This window comes from Myotis brandtii, unplaced genomic scaffold (assembly GCF_000412655.1).
Source record: "Myotis brandtii unplaced genomic scaffold, ASM41265v1 scaffold567, whole genome shotgun sequence".
Lineage (NCBI taxonomy): Eukaryota > Metazoa > Chordata > Mammalia > Chiroptera > Vespertilionidae > Myotis > Myotis brandtii.
The window spans coordinates 2,678,983-2,684,471 of NW_005370116.1; the positions used below are offsets into that span (position 1 = coordinate 2,678,983).

Here is a 5,489-nt window from a genome sequence, read left to right on the forward strand (position 1 = left end):
TCCATAGCACAGCAATACTTTAAAATAGAAAACTCTGTGTGGAGATGTGTGTGCATGTACCAGTATGAACTTGAAAGAAAATAATTATTCTCTACAAAGAGCCTGGTGTGTGTACTTTTTGAGGAGAGGAACTATTCTTATTTTTAAACCACCTACCACTCCTCACAGATTTTTCTGTGCTTTTCATATAAGATATTAAATAATTAATTTCAGATAAAGATTTGAACTATCTTTTTTAAAAGGAGATATTCATTCCCTTTTAAATAATTTACAATAGTGATATTGTAATACATATAAATTAAGACTACATATTCCATTAATACACTTATGATACATAATGATGTTTATCATGTGAAGTCAAAGTACATTTTCTAGAGTTGAGACTATTTTTTCTGTTTCATTCTAGCTTTCTTCTAGCTTTCATTAGAGATTAAATAAAACTATGGAATTCCAAAGCCAGAAGAACAGTTTAATTAATACTGAAGAGAAAACTTAGCTCAAGGAGAGTAGGTAATTTTTTTTTCTAAATCCCAAGTTAGACTAATTGAGACAAAACTATAATCTCAAAGCTGTTATATCATGGCCTGCTGCTCAAATTTGCTAGTTTTCTCTTTGGAATACAAGTTAGGCTGTAGGAAAATAAGAGCTGGGAGAAAGAAATTTGCACATTTACATTTGAGATTCCTTGAAGATGAATAGGCACAGAGGAATACTCTTAGTCCTTAATGATGCCAGTGATAGTAGGTTTTGCAGAACTAACAAAACGATAATAAATTACATGCAATATTTCCTATAGAGTCAACTAGCAAATTTAGCAATCATACCTCCCCAGATTACGGTTAAGATATGAAATTATTATTTTTACATGACAGGTAAATAACCAGTTTCCTTTAATTAGACTAGATTAGAGAAGTAAAATCCTTTTGAAAACAGCAGTGGAATAGAATGGTATCTTTCATCAAGAGCAAAATGATGTTAATGTCTTCTGCTGTCTAGTTATCATGACAAATAGGTTGTGGTACATGCACACTTTAATTATTAACACTGAAATCTGCTGAAATTGAAGTATTGCTGTTAGTAAGAGCTATTACTGCTGAAATGACCCATTTAATAGTGACCCATGGTATCAAAATATGGATTTAAATTGGTAATTAATAACAGTCCATTTCTGAAAATGTTAACACAGGACTTTAATAAAAATGCTAACTAGGTCTGAAATACCACAGACAGTATATTGACATATTAATATGTATTACTTATCTTAAATGCTTTGTAGATTTAGATTGAAACAAGATGATAACAGTAAAAATATTCTTTAACCAGTGTCCTGGGAGTCAGTAAGTAAACTTAGTCAATTAGTTTACTTTTTAGTTTTTTAGATCTGAAATTCTTTACACATTCCTTTCATGACATTTTACAAATGTCCAATTAATAGAAAATTAAATAAAATTTAAAATTTGACAGCATGAAGCCAAGGATAAATTTTGAAATAATGGTGGTAGTTATGCTTCACATTTTATGAGTCATTTGTTCCAACTTCCATGTAACAACTAGCTGCCCCACACCCATCTTATTCTTTCTATACCTTTCTATAAGAAGAGTATAAAGTTCCATAGGGAGCCAAGTCATGAATTATATTGTGAAATAACATATTAAATTATTTTTTAGTAGAGATTATCATTTAGCAGCACAATCAAGTCACCAATATGTAGTTGGAATGCATTAATTGATATTTCTTGGTTTTCTTACTTAATCGGCTTGTCTTAAACTATATTTAGATAGAATATGTTCCTGAATATATTGAAAGAAAGTATCCTAAATATGTTAGAAAACTTTAAGAGAAAAGAAATCATGATTTACACATTTTTAAAGATAATTTTAAAACTACGATTTCTACTTGAGAATAAATGTATATTATATTATTTTAACTGTGGTGAATATAAAATATTTTTAATGATGACCATCATCAGTTAGGGCTTTAAATGTATATATGAATGGTAGAGAAATGTTAACAAAATTCAGGGTTAAATTTTAATGTATTTTGTTCAGTTCATTTGTTAGTGTCTAAGTTAACACATAGAGTAGAGGGATATGGTAGAAAACATTTCAAAGTTAGTATACACATACACGCACTCATGCACACACAAGCACATTTAAAAAAAATATTTTTAAAACCAGAACATTTAGTTAGTGACTAGTCACTCAATTCTTTAAGGTTAACTGGATGATGCCGTTTCTTCCCTTTCAGATTTCGGTGTAGTTCTTTCAGGAAACTTTTGCCTAAATCTGTAGTATACAATTTTTAGATGCCTCATTTGACCAGTATTGGTGGCATTTTGTTGTTCAGCCTTGGCACTTCAGTTACACTTTCTCTTTGCACGTAGCAGGTTATATACATTTTCCACAGGCTAACTTCCTAAGGTGGTAGAATCACAGTGGCAGCACAATGTGCATGTCTTATTGAGGCACTTCCCAAACAGTGATGTACCCTTTGTCATTTCATTTAGGTGGCCCAGACCAAATGCTTCATTTTTGGAGAAGTTAAATGAATGTGCAATAAGACAGCAGGACAGCTAAGAGTATATGGCATCTAAAAGCTAAATAAAGAAGTTGTTTCAAGGAGGAGAATGAGACAATGTGTATCAATGAAATGAGATAAAGCGTGACTATTGGTCGCTCAATATGGCATGAATATGGATGTCATTGTGATTTTAGCAAAATCTGGTTTGATTTAAGGGATATGGTTTTGAGGGTTTGTTGTTTTTTTGTTTGTTTGTTTGTTTGTTTGATCTATTTTAAAATGGTATAAATAGCAGGATGCTTCGGGGAATCACTTTTAGAGAGAAAAGTTATCAACTATGAAGAGAGTGGAATAGTTATTAAAATTTGAAGAAGGCCCGGCTGGCGTGGCTTAGTGGTAGAGCATTGACCTATGAACCAGGAGGTCATGGTTCGATTCCAGGTCAGGACACATGCCTGGGTTGAGGGTTTGATCCCCAGTGTGGGACATGCATAAGACAGCCAATTAATGGTTCTCTCTCATCATTGAAGTCTCTCTCTCCCCCTTTCCCTTCCTCTCTGTAATTTTGAAGAGAGAACAGAGTTATAGAAAAATAGTATAAGAATGAAAGTAAGTGACTCTAGCAAAGGAAATGTGGTAGCATTAAAGTCTCACTCGAAGAGAGTGATTATGAAGTTAAAATAAGACAAGTGAAAATATGACTTTTTAAAAACCATTTCCGGATGTATATAGTGTAGGCATGCAGTATACTGAGAGCTGCTTTAATTAGAATTGCAGCCCAGCCTACCAATGTGAAAAGAGGGCAGAGCAGTTGAAGGTATATACATAGGAGTGCTATTAATGAAGGATCAGAGAATTTAAGTTGGGTAAGAATAAATGTGAGAAAATATTATTGGTAAGTAGTTCATTATAATGTATAATATTATACATTAACATATACTTGCATATGTACATATACACTTTTCCTCCCTTGAGAATTGCCATTCAATAGCGAAGTTGCCAAAACCATTACCAAGGATTCACCTAGGGGTAAGGGAAACCAGGAGGCTCAAATATTGATTGCGGGGCCCATTAATTGTTTGAAGGGAGGGGGAGTAGGTGGGGAATCCCCAGTGGTCCCTTTCCTTTCAAATGTCACGGGAAAGGGGTCTTCTTTTAACCAGAACCCCTCCCCATTTCCCAAGTCCAGTGTATCTTTGGGGAGGTGGGGCAAGGTGGTGTGGGAGCAGGGTGCAGTGTGAGTGGAGCTCAGGAACTGAAAGTGCACTGGTGTAGGGTAGAAAGTCCCATTTCATATGCACTCACAACACTGAACTCCCAGGGAAGAGAAATGAGAGAAGCTGGGTTGGAGCAAGGCCTTTTTCTGCCCAGGATTATGGAAGAAGGGGATTAATGCTGGGGTGGAGACTAGGGCATCATGGGGGGCAGGCCAGGGCCCCCCACCAAGGGGAGAGGTATATGCCAGTGGTGCTCCAGGGGCAGGGACAGCATGCTAGTTCAAAGTGAGCATTCCAGGGGATCGGGCTGCATATTTAGCTTGTATTTGTTTATTTAAAATGTTTTGTTTTAACTTTTAAAACAATAGAAGTAAATTATCATTTTGTCAATTTGAATTTTCTGTAACAGGTTAATAGGCAATGGGTTCCCCCCTCAAAGAAAGGTGAGGGGACAGGAGGGAGTAGAGGGGAAGTTTTTTCATCCATATTCTACAACTGCAAGTATGAAGATTGATTACCTTCTAGAACATAAGATATTGTGGCTATGCTTAATACAGTCAGTCAAGCTAGTGTTGGAAGAATAAAATAGCTTTACACTGAATTTGGTGAGTCTGAGAGATCATAATAAACTGTAGTGAATGTTTGGGTTTGGTATTTGCAAATCTAACCTAATTGTACTAAAGTTTCTTCAGATAAGAAATCTGAATTTTTCCTTCTCAACACTGCAGTCTGTGGTTTTGTCAGTTTTCTTTGGTGAACATTAATTATCTGACCAACAGTGGTGAGTCACTTTGTAGTCAGCTGTCCCTGTAGTGTTGATCAATAAAGTCCCCTCTAAGTCTCCAGTAAGACTTTAAACCTGACAGAATAAAGTCAATAATTATTTATAATTATGAAGCATGTAAGCCAGTAACTTAAATAGAGCTCTTCTATAATATAAGACAATGTCTAAATACTAAGAATATTCGGTATGTTCACTTTTATAAAGCTACAAGACAAATCTATTAGGTTTGAAGCTTCAATTTATTCAAGATGCTATAAATGCTTAACACAAAGCACTAACACCAGAGCATATTACAAACGCTGCTATAGCTAGCAAGACATCAAAGCTGTCATCACTGTTCTGTGTTTGAGATCAGAAAAGTAAGCCATAGTTTTACAACGGTATGTGCCCATGCCCTTATATAGCAGAATATGAAACAGGGGGCTGAGCTCTGCTCCTAAATATAACCACTCATGATTTCCCAAAATGTCCAGCCATTGACAATACACGATGTATTAGTAATTCAGGAATTTTAAAAAATCTTTTCACAACCAATTCCATTCAGGATGCTATAGCAGAATACCATAGTCTGGGTGGCTTACAAACAACAGAAACTTATTTCTCATGGTTTTGGAGGCTGGGAAGTCCAAGATCTAGGCTCCAGCAGGTTAGGGGCTTGCTGAGAAACTGTTTCTTGGTTCTTAATCAGCTGCCTCCTCACTGTCACCACAGGGCAGAGGGGCTCTACTCCCATTGGGAGGGCTACACCCTCATGACTTAATCACTTGGCAAAAGCTCCACCTCCTGATATTAGCACACGGGGGATACAGTTTAACATGTGAACTGGGTGTTGGGCACAACCATTTAGTCTATAGCCAATAGGCTTGAGTTTCCATAGAAATTTTGACATGATACTCAAAACAAGAAATGCTAGATATTGATAACTCTAAAAATGCCAATTACTTTTTAGATAGGAGAGTAAATGCTC

At 35.5% G+C, this 5,489-nt stretch overlaps 1 pseudogene; it reads right to left on the reverse strand.

Moving 5' to 3' along the window:
- Positions 1 to 2,216: 2,216 nt before the first annotated feature.
- On the reverse strand, positions 2,217 to 2,498 carry LOC102242918 (annotated as a pseudogene).
- Between the last annotated feature and the right edge of the window lie 2,991 nt (positions 2,499 to 5,489).